This window comes from Schistocerca americana, chromosome 4 (genome assembly GCF_021461395.2).
Source record: "Schistocerca americana isolate TAMUIC-IGC-003095 chromosome 4, iqSchAmer2.1, whole genome shotgun sequence".
In the NCBI taxonomy this organism is placed as follows: Eukaryota; Metazoa; Arthropoda; class Insecta; order Orthoptera; family Acrididae; genus Schistocerca; species Schistocerca americana.
Window position 1 is genome coordinate 737,472,606 of NC_060122.1, and position 24,897 is coordinate 737,497,502.

Here is a 24,897-nt window from a genome sequence, read left to right on the forward strand (position 1 = left end):
TTACAATATTTCAACAAGCAATCTACTCATACGTTTCTTTAATATTGCAAATTACAATATCCAAGGTGCTCAGAGTTCGGACTACAATCAAACTGTGAAATGCTGTTGGCCACAAGCTATTGCTTATGGCTGAGTTGGGTTCTTAACGCCAACTAGCTTTCTATAACTCAGCTAAAAACCTGTAGCTTGTCTTTTATTAGGCTTGCAAGGAGAGGTGTGGACTGAAGTGAGCACAAGTTGAAAAAATATTAGAGCTATCCAGAAAGTAACAGATGTTTTTAAATAAAAAATTATCGATACTGAAAAACCAAATTTTATTATATATGTTTTAAAGACATACTGTTAAACTATATAAACTATAAACTCCCATTCAAATTGAGGCACTTATCATACCATGGTACAAGTTTTCCCAGTACCGTCTCTGTAGAACTCTGCTGCCTGTGATCACAACTACTGGTTTATACCAGCATGCAGATCGGTGTCATATCAAAGCATTGTGTAGTGAGCCACGTCTTCATTGTCGGGAAGAGGTAGTAGTTGCTTGGCACCAAATGTATGGTGGATGATTAAACACCTCCCATCCAAAAGCCTGTAGGAACTCTCAGGTACAATTAGCCATATGTGGACATGCATTTTGCACTAAGTTTTCCATGACACTTGTTTTGAATCATCCACCTTAACTTTGGGAGTGTTTGACAACACCTCTCTGAGGTAATTTTTGTGCCATATCGAAGGAAATCGATGAGAATCACTCTCTCAGTGTCCCAAAACACAGCAGCTATGGTCTTTTTTCCTGACAGTGTTTGCAAACACTTCCTTGGTTCCTCGAGATAATTTATGTACCCATTCTATTGACTGCCTTTTTGTTTCACAATTGACATGCTCCACTCAAGTCTCATCCACAGTTATGATGCAGTCAGTAAGTTTGTTAATATTTTGTTTGTAATATTTGAGGAAGATTGGTGTTGCGTCCAGTCTCTGTTTTTAGTGGTCTTCTAATATGAGTTTTGGAACCCACCTAGCACAAAATTTGTGGTAACCAATCTTCTCTGCCACAGTTTCAAGTACTAAACTCTGTGAAATTTGGTGGAAATGTTGTGAAAGTTAATTGTGAAATGATGATTTTCATTAATTTTGTCATTGATTTTGATCACCAGGTCATCAGACTCAAGGCTAGGCCTACCAATGTGGTCATCACTGTGAACACTGGTATGCACTATTGCCTCACTTTTATTTCACTCATTATTCCTCTTCCATACACATTGCAAAAGTCATGATAAATTTTGATTGGTTTGCAGTTTTTTTCCAACAAAAACCTAATCAAAGAACATACTTCACAAGTGGTGGGATTTTCTATTGCAGTGCACATTTTAATGTGTCACAGAAAGCAAAGTAGCAGAGACCTAGACCTCTGGACGCTGAAGACGTACTGAGTGTAGGGACATGATTGCACCAAGATGGTGGCTGTAGACCCACTCACTGCCGCGACAGACCAAAATGTCTGTTATTTTCTGAATAGTCCTCTTATATATGTTGGGCTTATAATACTGACTTCTAAACAAGAACCAAAATTAAAAATTGGTCCTCTGAACCTGCAATAAACATTTAATTTAAAACCTATGATAGACATCACAACATGAATGACAATGACACCAGCCTCAGTCATTGATAGAATATTAACAAATATAAATACATTATGTGATCAAAAGTCTCCAGACACCCCCCAAAACATACATTTTCTATATTAGCTGCATTGTGCTGCCACCTACCACCAGGTATTCCATATCAACACCTCCGTAACCATTAGACATAGTGAGAGAGCACAATGGGGCACTCTGCAGCGCTCATGGACTTCGAACGTGGTCAGGTGATTGGGTGTCACTTGTGTCATATGTCCCAGTAATGGACTGCCCTGCACAGATTACCGACATCGTAACATGTGGGAAGCTTATAAGTGCAGGAGTACAAAGAAAAGCATAATGCATTACTTAGCACATTATGCTGTTACTTTGAAAAAGATGAGCCTAAATGAAAGGAGTAATTGGATTATGTCAGGAATAGCTGTCATAACAATCACACTCTGCAGGATAAGCGTCTCCTCCAGAATTTGTCAGACACTACTTTCAGTTATATGCATCTATGTTGTTCCTGCATGTTTTATAATGTCCTCTAACCATTTAACATTGGCGATTGTCATGGTCTTTCTTATTTCTTTAAATGCTGTGAAGAACACTCTTGTCCCATTTACTATCCATTCTTGTGGCTACATGTCCATATCATTTTCATTACAGTCATAATTATGTTTTTCATACTAGTCTATTTCCTGATCAAAACAGTTCCCAACAAGTGTCTCTCCATTGCTCAATGAGGAACCATAGCTTTTCAAGCGCTTTTTGCATCAAAAGTCATTTAAAAACTGAGGGCTGCTATGTGAACCATTGGAGGAAGTTTGTAAGAGCAGAAGCACCAATGAAATTTTAATGCATACGTTATGTACAGGGGTATACCCTGAGAAGGAAACAACCACATATTGAGGCTTATTTGAAATGTACAAACAGAATCCAAGCAAAATTATTAGAATAGCTAAGTAACTGATACTAAATACTCTAAACAAACTGAAAGCAACATATGCCATTGTAGGAAAAAATACATGAAAAACATTGTTCACAGTCCAGTCACATTAGTATGACCATCAAATATGTTCAACATCAATCTACAACTACCATTCACACATGGCAGGTGGCAGCACCAGCAGTGGAGGATACATAAAGCACATCAAGGGGGAGGGGTGGGGGATAGAAAACAGTGCAGTCTTTGTTGTAATGTGAAAATGGAGCAATTTACGTGACATACAGGTCACGATCTTGGTTTTTGGGCCAAGAGTGGAAGCATTTCCAAAATGGCTAAGTCTGTAAACTCTTCACCTGCTGTGGTGGTCAAAGTATACTGTGAATGGCAAAATGGTGCTCCCTGAAACTGACACCAAAGCAATTGTGCTGCACCACAGACCATAGACAACAGGAGTAATGACAGATGCACAATTATGTATGGATGACCAGATGTGCAACTCCACCCTCCACCTCAAAAAACTATCCAATCTCCTGCTTTCCCACCTCCAGAAAGGCAACTCACTGACCCTCCACAACCTTTCCAACAAACTTCAACCTCCTCTCATTGCACACAAACCCAGTCTCTCCCATCTACTCAATCTCCCACTTCCAGCTCCACTCCCCCCAAAACCTCAAAATTCTAGTCAACACAATCCGGAACCACAACACCCCAATTCAGTAGTTAACCTTTCCTCCCAACCTCTCTCCCAATCTGAAAACTCTGTCCTATCCAAAGCCCTACTCCCAGATTCAACCAAACAGCCCTCGTCAAAGATTTACTGTCCTACACTCGTATTCTCTGCTGGAAATATCACTTTGCCACGAAGAAAAATAACCCTGATTCTATTCCCAATGATCCAACTCCCCAAGACACTATCCAAATTGAACCCTGCCTGGAACAGTTCCGACCTCCGTCACAGCGACACCCACCTCCTCTTCCTCAAAATCACCCTCTCCAAACCTTCCAGGAATTTCTCACTTCCAGCCTTGCCTCTCAATCCTTCTTGAAAAACCTTAATCCTATTCCCAACATCACCACAGCTGAAGCCCAGGCTATCCGTGATCTGAAGGCTGACCGATCCATCATCATTCTTCCAGCGGACAAGGGTTCCACGACCGTGGTACTTGATCATCAGGAGTATGTGGCTGAGGGACTGCGTCAGCTTTCAGACAACACTACATACAAAGTTTGCCAAGGTAATCCCATTCCTGATGTCCAGGCGGAGCTTCAAGGAATCCTCAGAACCTCAGGCCCCCTACAAAACCTTTCACCTGACTCCATCAACCTCCTGACCCCAGCGACACCCCGCACCCCTACCTTCTACCTACTTCCTAAAATTCACAAACCCAATCATCCCGGCCGCCCCATTGTAGCTGGTTACCAAGCCCCCACAGAACGTATCTCTGCCTATTTAGATCAACACCTTCGACCCATCCTTCATCAAAGACACCAACCACTTTCTCGAATGCCTGGACTCCTTACCCAATCTGTTAACCCCGAAAACCATCCTTGTAACCATTGATGCCACTTTCTTACACGCAAGTATCCTGCACATCCAGGGCCTCGCTGCGATGGAGCACTTGCTTTCACGTCGTTCACTTGCCACCCAACCTAAAACCTCTTTCCTCATTACCTTAGCCAGTTTCATCCTAACTCACAACTTCTTCACTTTCGAAGGCCAGACATACCAACAATTAAAGGGAACAGCCATGGGTACCAGGATGGCCCCCTTGTACGCCAACCTATTTATGGGTCGCTTAGAGGAAGCCTTCTTGGTTACCCAGGCCTGCCAACCCAAAGTTTGGTACAGATTTATTGATGACATCTTCATGATATGGACTCACAGTGAAGAAGAACTCCAGAATTTCCTCTCCAACCTCAACTCCTTTGGTTCCATCAGATTCACCTGGTCCTACTCCAAATCCCATGCCACTTTCCTTGACATTGACCTCCATCTGTCCAATGGCCAGCTTCACACATCCGTCCACATCAAACCCACCAACAAGCAACCGTACCTCCATTATGACAGCTGCCACCCATTCCATATCAAATGGTCCCTTCCCTACAGCCTAGGTCTTCGTGGCAAACGAATCTGCTCCAGTCCTGAATCCCTGAACCGTTACACCAACAACCTGAAAACAGTTTTTGCATCCCGCAGCTACCCTCCCGACCTGGTACAGAAGCAAATAATCAGAGCCACTTCCTCATCCCCCCAAACCCAGAACCTCCCACAGAAGAATCCCAAAAGTGCACCACTTGTGACAGGATACTTTCCGGGACTGGATCAGACTCTGAACGTGGCTCTCCAGCAGGGATATGACTTCCTCAAATCCTGCCCTGAAATGAGATCCATCCTTCACAAAATCCTCCCCACTCCACCAAGAGTGTCTTTCCGCCGTCCACCTAACCTGCGTAACCTCTTAGTTCATCCCTATGAAATCCCCAAACCACCTTCCCTACCCTCTGGCTCCTACCCTTGTAACCGCCCCTGATGTAAAACCTGTCCCATGCACCCTCCCACCACCACCTACTCCAGTCCTGTAACCCGGATGGTGTACATGATCAAAGGCAGAGCCACGTGTGAAAGCACCCACGTGATTTACCAACTGACCTGCCTACACTGTGAAGCTTTCTATGTGGGAATGACCAGCAACAAACTGTCCATTTGCATGAATGGACACAGGCAGACAGTGTTTGTTGGTAATGAGGATCACCCTGTGGCTAAACATGCCTCGGTGCACGGCCAGCACATCTTGGCAAAGTGTTACACCGTCCGGGTTATCTGGGTACTTCCCACTAACACCAACCTGTCAGAACTCTGGAGATGGGAACTTGCCCTTCAGTATATCCTCTCTTCTCGTTATCCGCCAGGCCTCAATCTCCACTAATTTCAATTTGCCCCCACTCATACCTCACCTGTCTTTCAACAACATCTTTGCCTCTTTACTTCCGCCCGACTGACAACTCTGCCCAAACTCTTTGCCTTTACAAATGTCTGCTTGTGTCTGTGTCTGTGTATGTGCGGATGGATATGTGTGTGTGTGTGCGAGTGTATACCTGTCCCTTTTTTCCCCCTAAGGTAAGTCTTTCCGCTCCCGGGATTGGAATGACTCCTTACCCTCTCCCGTAAAACCCACATCCTTTCGTCTTTCCCTCTCCTTCCCTCTTTCCTGATGAGGCAACAGTTTGTTGCGAAAGCTTGAATTTTGTGTGTATGTTTGTGTTTGTTTGTGTGTCTATCGACCTGCCAGCACTTTCGTTCGGTAAGTCACATCATCTGTGTTTTTAGATATATTTTTCCCACGTGGAATGTTTCCCTCTGTTATATTCAATTTGATGTGACTTACCAAATGAAAGTGCTGGCAGGTCAACAGCCAGCACTTTCATTTGGTAAGTCATATCATCTTTGTTTTTTTTATATATATATATATATATATATATATATATATATATATATATATATATATATATATATATTTTTTTTTTTTTTCATTTGGTAAGTCACATCATCTTTGTTTTTAGCACACACACACACACACACACACACACACACATATCCATCCCGTCCTTTTTTCCCCCTAAGGTAAGTCTTTCCGCTCCCGGGATTGGAATGACTCCTTACCCTCTCCCTTAAAACCCACATCCTTTCGTCTTTCCCTCTCCTTCCCTCTTTCCTGATGAGGCAACAGTTTGTTGCAAAAGCTTGAAGTTTGTGTGTATGTTTGTGTTTATTTGTGTGTCTTTCGACCTGATATATATATACACACACCAGTTTAAGCTGACTGTTAAAACCTCTCAAGACAACTGGAATCTGAAATAAATAATTTTCATTTTTCTATTTGTATTATTTCCTGTAATAAACATAGAAATCAAAAAAAGATTGAAGAATTTTGACTTAGTAAGAGTTTCAGGATACGTAGAATCAAAATATTAAATTAAATAGGCAAATAGAAGAAAACTTAGTCCATCCACCATCTGTTGCTTTTCACAAAAGTGATAAGTGAACAGAATAGAATAGAACAGAATCTTTATTTGCTGTTTGGTATGTTTTCCATACAATTGGCTTCATCAGTGTGTTGAATATGTGAAAGTCAATAAAATATAGTTACATAAATATTCATATGCAGGACAAGGAGATACATATGCTAAAACAAGGGCGATAATAAAATAATCATACATACTGTGGTATTGCACAGTGTTAATATAATAATAATAACAGTAATAATAATAATAATAATATATTGTACAACATTATTGTATATAAATATGTTTTAACGAAAGTACCACGTAGAAAAAAATTGTGAATGCTTATAAATTATTGTCACACAGATGTAGGGATACTTCATTATGTAATTACTGGCTGCTAACTGCATACCTCCTGTGTATCACTGTTTAGAAACTCACCAGCTGAATAATATGGCATACGTTTGAACCACATTTCTATAGTATGCTTAAAACTATTCATTGGTAGATCATTCACTGTCTTTGGTAGTTTGTTACAGAATTTCAAACATGGGTACTTATAGTTCTTATGTATTAATGCCAGTCTTGTATACAGAAGATCTAGGTAACCGTTATTTTGGGGATTATGGCCACTGACTTGGTATCTTAAGGTAAAATTGCTTCTGTTTTCTTAAGCATATATATTAAACAGTTGTAGATATTCATATTAGACAGTGTCATTATCTTAAGTTCTTTAAAGTGATTTTGCAGCTTTGTCTTGGTGCTAGATCTAATATATGTCTAACTACTTTCTTCTGGCACTTGAAGATGTTACTTGAACTTACTGAGTAACTCCAAAGTAGTGCTCCATACTGCAGTTGTGATTGAAAGAATGCAAAATATGCAGAAAATAATAATTTTTTTGCAAATAATCTTGTTTCAGCTTGTGCAATAGGAAGAGAGTATGAGCAAGTTTGCCACATGGATGATCTGTATGCTTATCACATATGAGTTTTTGATCTAAATGCAATCTCAGTAATTTAACACTGTGTGTGTCTTATTTAAACATCTTGAGGCTGAAATAAATCTCTTCAGTTTTTATTTTATTTATGGATAAAAGATAGGCACTGCACCTGTCACTGCTCATTTCAGTTACTACTTCCTTGTATTCTAAGACATGTAGCTGATTGTCTCGATTTGTAATCAGCATTATGACATCAGCATACCGTATACCATCTATATCATCACATGGCAAGTAATTCTTTGGGAAGCCATTGATATACACAACGAACAGGAAAGGCCCAAGCACTGGATCTTGTGGGATTCCTCTCTTTAATTTCATGAGTGCCGATATTTGGTTGTTTGCCTTTGCTAATTGTATCCTGCTGCTTAAATGTGACTCAAATAGTTGTAATGGCTTATCTACAAGACCATAATATTCTAGCTTTTTTATCGTTATGTAATTTGTGACAGAGTCAAAGGCTTTACTTAAATCCAGCAGTGTTGCACAACTGGGTTTCTTGTTCTCAAATCCTTCATATATGTTACTGAGGAGAAACTCTACTGCTTTTGTTGTTGATAGCTGAGATTGAAAGTGAAACTGGCTATTACTCAGTAATTTATTACTTTCAAAAAATTGTAAATTTGTATATGCATACTGTTTTCTACAAGTTTTCATATAATGGGAACTATTGATATGGGTCTATAATTGTTTGGCATTTTTTTTTCACCTTCCTTATAAATTGGGTGTGTGACTGTCATTTTGAGACATTCATGGAACACACCTTCATTGAGAATATGATTTGCAGATATGTTAGTGGAATCATGATTTCAAAGCCTATGTGTTTAATAATACTGTTACTAACCTCATAGTAATCCTCTGTTTTTGAGTTTTTAAGTTTGTTTATAGGTTTTATGATGTTACATGAGGTGATTTTTGGCCAAGAGAATTGTTTGGTTTCTGGTTTTAGTTGCTTAAGCAGAGACACAGCAGCTCAACAACTCATAGAATCATTTGTAGTAAATGAAGAATGAGAGCTGTTACTGATTATAAAGTATTTATTAATTGTATTAAAATCTATTAGGACTCTGGTTTTCCCTTTGCCCATATTGATGTCACCTTTTATAATACTACAAGCTGCTTGACGACTCTTTAGAACCTGTGATATATTCATAATTTACTTTACATTTAGCTGATATTGTTTCGTATTTGTACAGCTTCTTGGTAATACAGTGTTGCCTTGCTTCCTCACTCTTATTTTTGTGCATAAGTAGCAGGGGTCCTTATTTGCTCAAGCTTTGGAGTGGTGTACCACTTGTTAGAATGCTGAGGTTTCTGTCTATTTTGAGGGGGCTGGGGGGAGGGCATCTTTTGTTACAACTGGGCAGTGCAGTGGTTGAATACTACAAAAAAACATCGGTATTCTCCTGTTGATTCTAATTTTTTGAAACTTTGCTCAAAAATCATGTTGTTATTGGGGATCATACCATTATTTGGGCATACCAAATAAATAGTGCTAAAGGGTGAAAACTGAGGTTTCAGAACTCTATTTTTCACTTTAATATGTCCACTTTTGAGTGCTGCAAGTACATAAAGGCACACTATGTAGACACAGGCTACAGACCAGCTACTTTCTATTTGTGTTGTATACTATGAATGAAATGTTAGGTCTTTAATTTATTACTGTTACAATAATTTTCTTTGTATTACATTATTTCATAGAAATGACAGACAAATCTTTAATCTGTTAAAGCAACTGGAGCATTATACCTTGTTTCTATCTTACTTCTTAAAAATATTTCCAGACTAGGGCTGGTGCCATTCTGCAATTACAACAGATGTCTGGCAAGCACAGCGAGAAAGTACTGTATAAGCCAGGTATGGGCAAGTAGATCAGATATGGGCAAGTCTTGCACATTCCACGAACATGCATACCTTAAGCGACAGCACATGGCACCAATGGCATTATTGTCTCAATAATGAAATGCTGTACCAATTCTTAAGCCAAGCATTTGTTGCTTATTTCTGTCAGCATTATTATTTAAATAGCACACATTGGTATTCCCATTTTCTATAATAACACAAAATTTCAGATCAATGTAAATCTTACAAATGAAAATCATTAAACAATGGAAAATCCAGGATGGAATGTAACAATATTACAAAAAGGAAAGTTGCTACTCACCATATAGCAGAGATGCTGGGTCACAGATAGACACAATAAAAATGCACTTCTTTTTGTTGTGCATAAATGAAAATTAATCTTTAAAAAAAAACAAAATGAAAAAAAAGGTTTATTTAAAAACGAGATATATTAGCATGGCTGCTGTGGCCAATTGATATTTCGATTTTTTACTTGGTTATTATAAGGGGCGTTCAAACAGAAACGAGCCAGAGGCATAATTACAGAAACCGGTACCTGTATGTTAAAAGTATTGACCCTGGGTGTTGAGACACTTGTCCCACAGTGACACAAGGCAGTGAATGGCTGTCTCATAAAATTCATGGGGCTGCGACGTTAACCATTTCCACACATAAAGCTGGACATTGTCGTCTGAGGTGAATCATTTGCCTCTATGCTGATGTTCTTCTTTGACCAAGATGGCCCCCTTCTGATTCACTTTCTGCAGCACAGGACAACAATGAATGCCCAGCATTACTCACAAAGCTTGACCGCCCTTTGCCAAGTGATCAAATGAAAATGACCAGGCAATCTCACCCGTGGAGTCATTCTGCTCCACAAGAATGCAAAGCCCCATATGGCCAACACTGTCATGGCACTCCTGCAGAAATTCAAACGGGAGGCTCTCGGCCACCCTCCATACAGTCCAGAATTCTTTCCCTGTGATTACGCCATTTTTGGTCCCCTTAAAGGCTCTGAGGGGCAAACGATTCACCTCAGATGATGATGTCCAGCTGTAAGTGTTAACATCACAACCCTGGGAATTTTATGAGACAGTCATTCACCACCTTGTGTCACAGTGGTACAAGTGTCTCAACAGCCAGGGTCAATACTTCTAACATACAGGTGCTGGTTTCTGTAATTATGCCTCCAGCTCATTTCTTTTTGAATGCCCCTTGTAGTAGAAAACAAAAACATCTTTTATAACTGTGACCAAACAAATACTGAAAAATATGAGTTTCTCAGAATTAAATTTACTGGTATCAGTTTTAATCAGTCACATTTTTCCCATCTCTACCTCAAAAAGACATTTTATGTAATAAAGTGCAAGCTTGTATCCTTAAAACTGGAACATCCTGATCTAAGGGTACTAGCACACCAATGGATTACTGCACCAATAACAAACACAGAAGTCAAGTATCAAGAGCGACCCAGTATGTACCTGTAACAAAAAAAAGTACACACTGTTAATACTATGTGCCTTTGAAGATACAATCCTAAACCGATCATTATTCCTACTACGTATATATGATTTATAATCTGCCACCTGATACCAAAAAGGTATTAAATTTGCAGATGATACTTACATTTTAATTAGGGGATGCCTGTAGATGAACAAGAAAATGAAATAAAAATCTGTATACCACATATCACAGAGTGGTTTCCCATCATCCGCCTAATCATAAATAAGGAAAAGATGATTACCAAGCATCGACATACTGTATAGACAAAGAGTCTTTGACTCCTACCATTGTCATATATGGTAAATGACTATCAACTACGAATGCCACAAAATTGTTTGTGTAGTGGACACAGGAAAATTGAAAGTGGGGAACAAGCATTTCCTCTTCTACGCTCCTAAATTTTGTATGTTATATTGTTCATAAAGAAAATTATAACATTGAAAAGCAGCTAGTACAAAAAATAAAACCATCTTATGATCACAATATTGTTTTTTGTAATATTATTAAATAGCATCTGGATTTTCCATTGCCTCATGTTGCCAAACAAACACAGGTTATTTTGGAATTGTCGAAGTGGGAAGTGCTAGACCACCCTGTGTATAGTCCTTGAGTTCCTGTGATTTCCATGTTTTTGGGCCACTCAAGAAACACCTCTGAGGGCACCACTGTGGGTCAGATGAAGAAGAGCAGCAAGTTGTGACAGGTTGGTTCCATACTCAACCCAAGCAGTTCTTCTTCCAGGGCATTCATCATCTCCAGCCAAGGTGGGATAAGGCCTCAACAACCATGGTGATTACTACACCTCTATCCAGTAATAAAGTCTGTATCCTATAGTTGATAAATAACTAATGTGAGAGAGTTGGATTGTTTCATTATGGTATTAGTCTTCTGTGTGCTATATATGGTTAATATATATTTAATTACCATTGTTAAATACTGTGAGAACCTATGACTCTCCACTATTATATTACTTTCCTATCTACAGTATAAACTTAAGCAGTATCTGGTTAGTGTGTGGGCCATTCAAAAAAGAAAAAAACTGAAGCTTTCTAAGCCACTTTTTATTACCATCAGTATGCACATCTGCGTCTGGTTTAGACAACAAGGGTTACTGCAGAAAAATTTAATTTACCCTATTAATAAATTTGTAACATTAACAAAAAGTTCTTAGTTTCCAGTCATGTAAATTCACTGAAATGGTACAAAACTCTGGTGAGTATCCTTTATCTAAATGAAAAACCATTCTGAAGCATTCTGAAGAACTTAACCAACTGGAAACTTGAGAATTTTATGTTAGTTCAGCTCTAGGAAAGGCAATGGGATCATAGCAATAATATTATTTGCAACACGTTATCCTATCATTCTCATCGCATACTGACTTCTCCTGTATGTTATTGTACCCATGTGCAGGTCAAAGTACAAACTTATTTGTTTCAAGTTGTAATGAACCATGACTTAAGAGCTCATTTTTCTAAAATCCATCCACTCTGATAGAATCTGAAATGATGCAATTTTCAAGTGTTTGAAAGTAAAACAATTATTTTTTCTCCTTGAGTATAGTTTGGATCAGACAAGTTATCAATCAATTATTCGCCTAGGGAAGACATGCATCTAATCACCTAGATAATTCATTGTCTCATATGAATTACAGATTCCCAGTACCTTGTCATCAACAGTGTCAACTAGTTCCCAGCATTATGGAAGGCATGACATCAGCAGCTGTATGGTCAATCAAATTATCCAATAAACTGCAGAGAACTGTTGAAGTTCCAATATTAATTTTCTTTATTACTTGATGACTTTCTTCAAGCCTAAGCGCTAAGCTCATTATCAAATCATACAATAACTGTGCAATAACATACATTACAACAGCCACATGACTGTTCATATTAGTTAAACATATCTTGTAAAGCCATACAGAGCTGAATTTCATTCACGTAAACTGAAGGAAGTTCAGCCTTATACTGTCCTGCAAGATGTTTTTAATTAGAATGAACCATCACATGGCTAGCATAACATATATTATTGCATATGTCATTTGATGGTAGTCTGTAATTTATTGCATAATATCATATTAATAATGGTATTCACTTTCAATAGGTATTAGCAGTGTGCATCTATTTTGGTGGTACTCATTCCCAGCCGTCTTTACTGATTTTTTTCAAGGAGAACTTTTTGCACGTCTCTGAACACCGAGTTGCATAAATCGGATGTTTGTGACCCTACATATGTTTCATAGCTGATTTCCTGCATTCCATGTGACACAATCATGCTCATACTCACGTTAGAAGGATAGTCCTGATGATTAGGCTTGTGAGTATAAACTAGTTTGAATAAGAAGGTGTATCACAAAGCAATAATGAAGAACTGAAAGTATACTGATAATGATGCAGGAAATATACAAATATGCAGGTATAAAGTTACATTTCATAGGTACAGAATACTGGTCATGTTATTTTAAAGAAAATTTACCTGTTGAATACAAGTCTGAAAATAAACTTCATAACTTCTTGGTTGATATGATTCTTGTAGACCATCAGTTCTTTTAGCAGATGTTCAGCATTAACTTATTGGAATAATCCTACAAAGATAAAGAAAACACATATTTTTAAAGAAATAATGAACTACTACAAATTTATCTAGCCAGTACTGGCTACATTTACAATTCTCTAGAAAAGAATATAATTTTAAATAAATATAGTAGCTTTCACATGTACATTTATGCAATTCTGTTGCTACTTTTCCTGTTACTTGATACTCCTGAAACACACAAGCAATTAAATTTCCATTCAAAATGTCTCAGTATATTCCAAGTATGGTTGCTTCCTCCATCTGTCTAGGTAACTGGACACACACACACACACACACACACACACACACACACACACACACACACACACACACACACAAAGCAAATTTTTTCTCCCAGTGTTGCTTCCCAAATGCCCAAATTGAAATAGGTAGCAGTCTCAGCTGTTGTGAGTGGTGATGACATGGAAAGGGTATGGAGAGAGGAGCAGAACAGGATGGGCCTATAAAGGATTGTGGTGTAGTGAAATATGCAGGTTAGAGAGCTGCTTAGAGAAATATTAGAAAGGGAGAGTGCAGGGAGAAGGGGGAGGATTGAAAGTAGGATAAAGAAGTAAGAAATAGAAACAGCAGATGAGCTAAGATGGAGTAAAATAGTAACAGAGATGAGACAGAAAGTTACTCTCTGCCTGCACTTAAATATTTTTTATATTCTTCTTGCTTCATTTGTCATATGTTATTTTGTTAACAAGGTAGCACAATTCTTTTAATTCACGATCCCTTACTTTGATGTTAAGTATATCACTAATCTCATTTCTGCCACTTCTCACTACTTCCCCCTTTTTTTTAATGTATTCTGAAGCAATAGTGCGTGCTCAATAGGTTGTCAATTTCATTCAACAGGTTCTCCAATTCTTCCTCGCTTTCACCAATGACATCAGCAAATCTCACCATTGATGTCATTAAACACTGAATTTTAATCCCACTGCTGAGCCCATCTTTTATTTCCATCATTGCTTCATTGATGTATAGAATCAACTATATGGACAGAAGACTGCATCCCTGTCTTACACCCTTTTTAATCTGAGCATTTCATTCTTGCTTTTTCATTGGTTTTTTCCCTACTGGTTCTTGTATGTACCATATATTACACTTCTTTCCCTATAACTTACATTTATTTTTTCCAGAATTTTGAATTATCTTGAATTGTTGACATTTTCACACCATTTTTCTACATCAACAAACCCTACCAATGTGCCTTGATTTTTCTTAAGTCTTGCTTCCATTATCAAGTGCAAAATCAACTGCCTCCCTGGTGTCTTTACATTTCCTAAAGCCAAACTGACCATCATGTAATAGATCCTCACTTTTCTTTTCCATTCTTTTGTACATTATTCTTGTTAGCAACTTGGGAACATGAACTGTTGCACTGACTGTGCAATAGTTCTCACACTTATCTTCCCCTCCTATCTTCAGGACTATGTGGATGATATTTTTCTAAAAAGTCTGATGGTATATTCCAGTCTCATAGATTCTACAGATCAGTGTCAATAGTCATTTAGTTGCTACCTCAACCAGGGATTTTCAAAATTCTGATGGGATGTTACCCATCCCCTCCACCTCATTTGACAGCAATTCTTCCAAAGATCGTAAAAATCTAACATTAGATCCATTTGTCTTCTACAACAAACCCCATTTCTCCTTCTATCACATCATCAGACAAGTCTTCTCCTCCTTGTAGAGAATTTAATGTGCTCTTTCCATCTATCTGCTCTTTCCATTGCATTTAACAGTGGAATTACAATTATTCTAGAATGGTACCAATGGGTATGCAAAACTTAACATTTCCATGAAACTGATGAACCACCATTAGTTGTGTTACCTGCCCTCACTCCATGAGACCTAGTGGAGATGTTTGTGATTGAACACAGGCCATTGGAATGAAGTACAGTGATCATTAACTTTGCACCACCACTTCTCCTTCCCTTGTTGACCTAATAGTAATGATAAAAAACTCTTGCACAATTAAAATTCAAACTGGCTTTGTGTATAACATTGCACTTCACCAGACACTGTCAGTGACCACAGCTAAGGTTCACTAAAATGTAAATATGACTCTTGAGTTTCTCCCGGTGTATTTGATAATCAAAATATCCACGGGTGTGCTGCCGGTCTATAGTGTCCAACGGGCACAATATTTCGGCGATCGTACATGTCGCCATCATCAGGTGAACTGACGGACTGAGCTCCTGTGAACGTGCCGGCACGGAGATCCGTACGCTATGGCTGCTCAGAGGGAACTGGGTTCGCTCGCGGCGGCGGCCGATTTAAATACCCTCCGCCCGCGGCGCGCTCCCTCCGCCGTCCGCGCCCCGCGCCACGGTCGCGCGGTGGAACAGATTGCGACGGCGTCTGAGATGACGTCGGTGTGATGGCTCTGTCCGCCGTGGTCGTCACAACTGTACGTTTGCTCGATTTACTCTTGATTAGCCCGATCGCTGGTTCCCAAGCCTTGCTAAGATTATAGCCACAGTCACGGTTTATGAGGTCGTCATTGGTGCGAATTTCGATGGCCTCTCTAACAACGCTGTCCCAGTATCTCGACGTCTGTACCAGAATCCTCATGCGGTCATACTCCATGGCGTGATTTTCCGACAAACAATGTTCAGCGACCGCCGACTTGCTCGGATACATCAGTCGAGTGTGCCTCTGGTGTTCACGGCATCGATCCTCGACGGTACGCATCGTCTGACCAATATACGGCTTGCCACATTGACACGGAATCTGGTACACGCCGGCCTTCCTCAAACTGAGGTCATCTTTGGCGCTCCCCACCAGTGCACGAGTTTTATTTGGAGGACAAAACACAGTTCCGACCCGGTGTTCCTTCAGAATGCGGGCGATTTTCCCCGAGAGTGCGCCTGTGTATGGAATAAATGCAGTGCCTACCTCCTCCCTCGTGATCTCATCCATCTCAACAGGTTGTGCCCGCTCCTGGTCACGATCATGCCACCTACCGTCACCTTCGTGAAGCTCCTGTCTCTTTCCTCTCCACCCTGGCCAGGCTCTACAATGTAGTCCTGTCCACCGGTTACTACCCCGACCTGTGGAAAACCTCCCGTATCCTCATGTTCCTTAAACCTGGCAAACCGCCGTCCGCCGTCTCCTCCTACCGTCCCATCAGCCTTACCTCGGTCTTCAGCAAGGTCCTAGAATCTATCCTCACCCGCCGCATCCACCAGCATCTCCGCCAGCACCGCCTCCTTCCCGTCACCCAGTGTGGCTTTCGGCCATCCTTCTCTTCCGATGATCTTCTCCTTCACCTCACTCATCTCCTTTCCGAACAGCTTAATTCCCGTCGCTCCGCCATCTTCCTCTCACTTGACCTCGAACGCGCTTATGACCGCGTCTGGCATTCCGGTCTCCTCTTCAAGCTCCAAACCTTTGCCCTTCCCATTAACTACGTCCGTCTGATCGGTTCCTTTCTCTCCCGCCGTCCTTCCTATGTCACCATCCATAACACCGATTCCTACACCTTTTTCCCCTCCGCCGGTGTGCCCCAAGGCTCCGTCCTCTCCCCCCTTCTGTACCTTTTGTACACGGCGGACATGCCACCGCCGTCGCCCCCCGTCCACCTCCTCCAGTTTGCCGATGACACTGCCTTCCTCGCCCTTGCCCCCACCCTGCAACGCTCCCAACGCCTTCTCCAATCCCATCTTGACCAGTTCACCGCTTGGTGCAACCAGTGGTTGCTCAAGGTCAATCCCTCCAAAACCCAGGCGATCATTGTAGGCAAAACCACCCCTTCCTTCCGCCTCCTTGATTTCTATCTCACCGTCTATGGCCGTCCTATCACCCTCACTCCCACCCTTAAGTACCTTGGCGTCACCCTCGACCGTCGCCTCTCCTGGACTCCCCATCTCCAGACAATCCAAGCCAAGGCACGTTCCCGACTCCGTCTCCTCAAGCTCCTTTCCGGCCGCACGTGGGGTCTGGACCCCTCCACAATCCTCCACACCTATAAATCCCTCATCCGCCCTATCCTTTGTTACGCCCATCCAGCCTGGATCTCCGCCCCCCCTACCTTCTATAAATCCCTCCAAATCCTTGAACGCCATGCTCTCCGCCTTGCCTATCGCATCCGTCTCCCCTCCCCCACGCGGATCCTGTATGATCTCATCCCCTTCCCCCACCTCCTCCTTTTCCTTGAAAGGATACGTATCCTGTACACCTCCCGTAAACTTGATCCTCCTCACCCGCTCATTTCCCCGATCCTCTCCCACCCCCGCCCGCTGCCGCGCCTGTATTCCCACATCCCACCCGGTCTCCATCTCTCCACCCTCCATACCCTCTCCCAAGGTGGCTTCCGCCAGCTCCCTCTCCCTGATGATGTCCTCGTCCCCTCCATCTACCCCTCCTATCAACTTTGACCCTGCCCCGCCCCCCACTTCCCGTGTCCTTTCCTTTCGGCACCCTCCCTCCCTTCTCTTCTCTTCCCTTCTTTTTCCATCTCCCTGTCCCCTCCCTTCCCCCTCTTCCCCCGGGCTTCCTCTCCCCCTTCCTCCCTCCCCCCTATCTCCCCTGCCCGTGGCATCTCTGCTCTCCCCTCTCGCTCTCCCACTCCCCTTCCTCCTCCTCCTCTCTTGGCAGGTCCCCGGACTCGCACACGTATAGTGAACATTCGCGCGCCGGAGATCGTCGCCTTTTGTGTCTCATGTGTGTGACGTCGTATAGTGTTTTTGGTGTCCGCCGTCCCACTCCTACGTTCACTTGTGCCGTCGGACTCATCAGTGTTTTGTGCGCCGTGCCAACGTGTTTTCAGTGTTGTTATCGTCACATGTGAACAACTCCGTGTTTTTTATGTCTCTGTGACCTCTCTCTTTTGCCCGTCACTTTGTTCATTGTCATTCACCATGTTTTATACTCTTGTAAAACGCTATGGCTGAAGAGCGGCGTAGTGTGCCGCTGCCAGCCTACCTGAGTTGTACAGGTTTTAAAATAACAATAAAGTAAAAAAAAAAAAAAGAGCGAACCCAGTTCCCTCTGAGCAGCCATAGCGTACGGATCTCCGTGCCGGCACGTTCACAGGAGCTCAGTCCGTCAGTTCACCTGATGATGGCGACATGTATGATCGCCGAAATATTGTGCCCGTTGGACACTATAGACCGGCAGCACACCCGTGGATATTTTGAAAATGTAAATACATTAGATAAATGTATATATCATTCAGCTGGTTCTGAATTAATCAAATCTGCGTCAATAGTCTGTTCTAACTTATGAAATTTAAAACAGTGTTAAATTGTGAACTCCTAATACAAAACGGTAAAGGGTGACAGACTGATGGGACATTCGACGTTTCATTTCATAGTGATATTAGAACTGAAATTGTATCTTCAAGCATTGTCATCTGCTGTAGGCAAAGCAGTGCTTATTCAGTACTACCTCACAATTATGACTGATGAAAGTCAGCTAGAATAGTCCAACACAATTAGCAGGCCATGCACATTAATATGACATCATAATTTATATCTGAGGCCTGTAGTTAATATCATAACAACCTTTGCAACGTGAGTATCTCCTCAGAATTTTTTTGAGTGGGAAGTACTTTAGAGTGTGTGCTTGGTTCTTGTGACTTATCTGGGCTCACCTTATACTGATTGCCTGTTCTTACTCACCTTTCTTCACCTCCCCTACGCAGTCCCCCTCCATACCTTGCATTTACATCCACTCCTCTACATTTATTTTCATGCAGTCCGTCCTTTTCATTTTTATTCTGCTGATGTTATCTTTTTTGTCCCTTTGGAATGTTCTCCAGGATTTATTTCTTCTCTCCATGTTTTATGATTAGTCTCAATATTTCTGGTTTCAGTACATCCTTTGATTACCTGTCTACACCTTCTGACATTCAGGAATTTGTCATCTGCTAATAGTATTTTACTGTTACTTTTCATCTCTTAAAGTGATGTTGTGTCTTCTATGATGAAGTTTTTGGGATGGCTCTCTTCTCAGTCAACAAACAGTCAGCTCATTCACTTACTCATAAATCCTACAATGTTTTTGGCAAGTGTTTCTTCACTTTTGGTGTATGAAAGAACCTCAGATTTTGCTGCTACTTAGCAGGTACTATCTATGTAGTTTTTCTTTCATGACTTCATAAAGGTATATTACAACATGTGAGGAATAAGTTCTGCCATTCAAAGTAAGTGACCTATGGATCAGAGAGGTAAGTTCCTCCTTGTTCATACCATGCAGCCAAGAACAGAAAGGAGACCAGTGAAATCCATGGAGAGTTCATCAAACCATTCCTATAACATTCACAAATGATAGGATGGTGCACTGTCTTGCTACAAGCATAAATCAGATCGAATTATGACACATATTGAGAACACCTCCACCACCTGCCTGTTGGCACATGAGAAACACCACATCATGTGATTTTCAACATATTTGCACCCACATCAGCATATATGAATGAGTACAATAGCTCATAATTCCAGGCAAACTTTTCCCATGTTTCTATAGTTTAATGGTAGTGTTACTATGACTTTCTAATTCTATGATCTGTGACAGGGAGCAAGCAGAGGTACAATTGTTGGACTGAACCTCCTGCACCCTATAACAAAGAAGTGGTTCTGGTTAATATAGCTGATTCCCTAATGCTATTGTTGAACATTAAACATTAAAATGGAGAGCGAGTTGCTGCGTAATGGGCCCCTCTATCCAACGCTACAATTCATGACAGTTGATGGTGATTCCTGTTAATAATATGTTCTTGCTCAAGGCAATTGACTCCAGAACAAGTGGTTTTCCTGAAATAGAAATACTCATGGTGCATCCTTGACACAGTCACAAGTGAGAGGTACAGTGTCTGCATATACACACGGAGATGGACTGTCTCATATGTGGAGCACCCACAGTCCATCTGAAATCAAATTTGACAGTATCACAGAACCTACACTCAGCAGACGCATCACTGGCTAGTGCAGCATCTGACAACATCCCAGCTGTGGGACATGCTGAACTATTTGATTTGCTGTGGTGGCAGGAACTTTTTCTACCCAACACTGCTCGTAAGTGTATATTATTTACTATTTCTACCTTTTTAGTGTTACTCTAATCATCAAAAGATGAATGGAATGAAGCACATGATATTAAATATGGATTTACATTGCTATGTTTCTTCATCACAGCATGAATATTGTCTTGGGATTTCTCCAGCATAGCATAGTAGATTTTCTTGACCATTTCCATTTGTGACATCAGTGGAGATCCTGGGCACTATACAGAGTAGAGCACCCATGGTGCAAATTTAGTTTTTTTCCCATTCCCTTGATCTTTCTATCACCTAAGAAGTAATAGGCCTAATTTTTGTTTGACAGTTCTACATGTTAAGTTATTCTTTGCTCAAAAAGATGCAGTAAGAATAATGCGATATAGGCTACACGCTCAAACCTACTGCCACTGCCAACTAAGTAATAAAGCATAATTACAGTAGTTTCACAATCCTTCTTGCCTCATGAAATTTACTGTCAAGAATCAGCTACAACTAGAAAACAACAACAGTTCATCAAATATAACACTAGCACAAAAAAATCCACCACTCTTCATAACTTGACCACTCTCCAGGACACAAAAGAGCAAGATGAATACTGATATAAATACTGCTCCACATTCCCAGTGAATTAAAGGTGCTGATTCACAACAGAAATAGTTTCAGCAAAAAAAATAAAAAATAAAATAAAATAATTATTTGATAAGTAATTCTATTTCTGTCCATGATATCAAGAAGGCAGTAATAACAGCAGCCAGTATGACGTTGTGTTCCTTAACTTCCAGAAGGTATTAAATACAGTACTATGCCTACTGTACAAAATATAAATTTATCAAATTTAAAAGGCCAGTTTATGGTTGGAGCCAGTACTTCCTATCAGATAAAGCCCAGCACATTGTTCTTGGGAGAGAGAAATAGGCAGATGCTAAAAGTGTCTATGGACACACTCCAAGGCAAAGTTTCATGGGAGACAGTGGCTGGCAAAAAAGGTAAGCAGCAAACAATACGAACCTGCACAGGTTGAGAGAGTAAAAACCCGTCAGTCCAAATTGTTTTGAGATTAGATTAATAAAAGAGAGAGAGAGAGAGACATTGTGATCATGCTATTTACTATTATGACTGATGTACAAGACAGATGATGTTTATCACAAGATACTGACTTTTAAAATTTTAGGATGTACATTACGAAATAGTCAGTGACTTTATTACATCCATCCACATCGTCCTATGAAACGACCATAATGGGAAAATATAGAAATTTAAGCTTATGCAGGTTCTCAGCGAAAGTTGTTCTTCTTGTACACCATTAGTGAATGCACAGAGAACAGACAAACACAAAGCCTGGAAATACTGAGTTGTTCAGTAATGGATACATTGCCCTTTTGGTCCATTTTATATGCTGCATACTGCACCAGCTTGTCTCTGACCTTAAGGATCCATATTTAGCAACCGCAAAAGAAGACAGAAAACTTTAGTGTCTCAACAAGCTTGATGTTTGTACTGGTTGTTAACAGTCTATTCTAGAATGAGATTTTCACTCTGCAGCAGAATGTGCACTGATATGAAACTTCCTGGCAGATTAAAACTGTGTGCCGGACCAAGACTCGAACTCAGGACATTTGCCTTTCGCTGGCAAGTGCTCAACCATCTGAGCTACCCAAGCACGACTCATGACCCGTCCTCACAGCTTTAGTTCTGCCAGCACCTCATCTCCTACCTTCCAAACTTTACAGAAGCTCTCCTGCAAACCTTGCAGAACTAGCACTCCTGAAAGAAAGGATATTGCAGAGACATGGCTTATCCACAGCCTGGGGGATGTTTTCTGAATGAGATTTTCACTCTGCAGTGGAGTGTGCTCTGATATGAAACTTCCTGGCAGATTAAAACTGTGTGCCGGACTGAGACTCAAACTCGGGACCTTTGCCTTTCGCAGGCAAGTGCTCTACCATCTGAGCTACCCAAGCACTTGCCCGCAAAAGGCAAGGTCCCGAGTTTGAGTCTCAGTCCGGCACACAGTTTTAATCAGCCAGGAAGTTTCGTAACAGTCTATTCTGCCACATCTTGGTGAGCTTTTTCATAGCCACTCGCCCTAGTATGATCCATCTGCTTGTATCATTTTCACAACTTTCCACATGGCAGATGGTTGCTCCAAGAAAGATGAAAGAGTGTAGGACTTCCAGTCCTTTTAACTGACCTGTGTGTTGGACCTGTAGTCTTCAATTGGCTATTATTAGTTTTAAGTTACTGAGATAAATGTATAATCCATTTGACAGACTAATGTCCTTTACTTCTGTTGGGAGCTCAGCAAGTTCAACATATGATGCACTGTGAATAATAGCATTCCTAAAATGGACAGGTCTACCCTGAGTCCTAACCTGGGGCCAACGGAACACCTTTTGGGATGAGTTGACTTTGCTCCAGACCCCAGCATCCCAATTTTCCCTGGTTTTGGCTCTAAGGAAGAATGGGTTACCATTCCTCATAGATATACAGACAAATCTTTCAAACTATCCCCAGTAGAGTTCAAGGCATCACAAAGGTGAAGGGTGGACATGTCTCCTATTAATGTCCACTAACACACTGAGGTGACAAAAGTCATGGGATACCTCCTGGTATCATGTCGGACCTCCTTTTGCCTAGCGTAGTGCAGCTACTCAACTTGGCCTGGACTCAACAAGTCGTTGGAAGTCCCCTGCAGAAATACTGGGCCGTGCTGCCTTTATAGCCCCCATAAATGCGTGACTGTTGCTGGTGCAGGATTTTGTGCACAAACTGATCTCTTGATTATGTCTCATAAATGTTTGATAGGATTCATGTCAGATGATCTGGATGGCCAGTCATTTGCTCGAATGGTCCAGAATGATCTACAAACCAGTTGTGAACAGTTGAGGCCCGGTGGCATGGCACATTGTTATCCATAAAAAATTCCATCATTGTTTTGGAACATGAAGTTCATGAATGGCTGCAAATGGTCTCCAGGTAGCCAAACGTAGTGACTTCAAGTCAATGTCTGGTTCTGTTGGAGCCAGTCCGTTCCATGTAGACTAAGCTCACACTATTATGGAGCCACCACCAGCTTGCACAGTGCCTTGTTGACAACTTGGGTCCATGGCTTCATGGTCTCTGCGCTGCACTTGAACACTACCATCAGCTCTCACCAACTGAAATCGGGACTCGTCTGACCAGGCTTTAATTTTCCCGTAGTCTAGGGTCCAACTGATATGGCCACAATCCCCGGAGAGTTGCTGCAGGCAATGTTGTACAACTAGCAAAAGCATTCGCGGCAGTCATCTGCAGACATAGCCCATTAACGCCACATTTCGCTGCACTGTCTGAACGGACACGTTCGTTGTATGTCTATATTGAATTCTGTGCTTATTTCATGCATTGTTGCTTGTCTGTTAGCACTGACCACTCTAAGCAAACGTTGCTGCTCTCCGTAGTTAAGTGAAGGCCATCGACCACTGTGTTATCGGTGGTGTCGGTTACTGTTCTCGGCACACTCTTGATATTGTAGATCTCGGCATACTGAACTCCCTAACGGTTTCAGAAACTAAATGTTCCAAGTGTCTAGTTCCAACTACCATTCCGCGTTCAAAGTCCCGTCACGCGGCCGTAACCACGTCAGAAACCTTTTCACATGAATCACCTGAATACAAATGACATATCAGCCAATGCACTGCCCTTTTATACCTCATGTACGCGATCCTACCGCCATCTGTATATGTGTACATCGCTATCCTATGACATTTGCCACGGCCGGCCGTGGTGGCCGAGCAGTTCTAGGCGCTTCAGTCTGGAACCGCGCGACCGCTAAGGGTCGCAGGTTCGAATCCTGCCTCAGGCATGGATGTGTGTGATGTCCTTAGGTTAGTTAGGTTTAAGTAGTTCTAAGTTCTAGGGGACTGATGACCTCAAAAGTTAAGTCCCATAGTGCTCAGAACCATTTGAACCATTTTTTTTTATCACTTCATTGTAGGTGTTCAGATACTTCTAATCTTGGCAGACTAACGGTTTGAGTGGGACTGTGAGGTCTTTGCCAGTAAGATGCAGAGGATCCGCTTCGCCGTTCAACACACTTTTAATCTGTCTGGAAGTTTCAACGAGGAAACATGTTATTTACGTAAAAAATTGGCATATACTGCATCAACAGGAGCTATCGCGACCGAGATACATGAAATAAGGAACTACACTTGCGTTCGGAAATTAACAATAATTAAGAAATGAGAATATATTTCCAGTATAGTATGTTGAGGGGGCTAAAACATATCTTTCGGCTCGTCCTCAAAGATGACGTAGCATTGTGTGAAGTAACGGACGGTTATAATTAAAATGCAGCTACCCACGAACGTCCAGAGTGAGCCGTAATTATCACTGGAGCGAAACTTGGCAGATACGC

General features: G+C 41.3%; 1 protein-coding gene across 3 annotated transcripts in view; it reads right to left on the reverse strand.

Annotated features, from left to right (window-relative positions):
• LOC124612947 (Na(+)/H(+) exchanger beta-like) overlaps positions 1 to 24,897 on the reverse strand; it is a 1,149,910-nt gene that overhangs the window by 180,840 nt on the left and 944,173 nt on the right. For all 3 annotated transcript variants that reach the window (XM_047141462.1, XM_047141460.1, XM_047141461.1), the window contains exon 7: positions 13,391 to 13,499. The gene's annotated coding sequence lies outside the window, so the exon portion shown is untranslated. The remainder of the gene's footprint in view (positions 1 to 13,390; positions 13,500 to 24,897) is intronic.